Raw genomic sequence first — 384 nt, 5'->3', positions numbered from 1 at the left:
CTGGAAAAAAAGCCACAAACTCCGCTCCTATTGGTCCATCCGCTGTAACAATTAGAACCAGCTGGTGGCGCTGTCCCTGGAAATCAACTTTCCCCCGCATCCCAGTAAATACCCATCTCCCTATAAATACCCACATCCCTATGTCCCAGTAAATACCCACATCCCCCACATCCCAGTAAATACCCACATCCCTATAAATACCCACATCCCCCACATCCCAGTAAATACCCACATCCCTATAAGTACCCACATCCCCATGTCCCAGTAAATACCCATCTCCCTGTAAATACCCACATCCCAGTAAATACCCATCTCCCTATAAATACCCACATCCCCCACATCCCAGTAAATACCCATCTCCCTATAAATACCCACATCCCCCAC

The sequence above is a fragment of the Stegostoma tigrinum genome, chromosome 29 (genome assembly GCF_030684315.1).
Source record: "Stegostoma tigrinum isolate sSteTig4 chromosome 29, sSteTig4.hap1, whole genome shotgun sequence".
Lineage (NCBI taxonomy): Eukaryota > Metazoa > Chordata > Chondrichthyes > Orectolobiformes > Stegostomatidae > Stegostoma > Stegostoma tigrinum.
Note: the sequence above shows the minus strand (reverse complement) of the source record.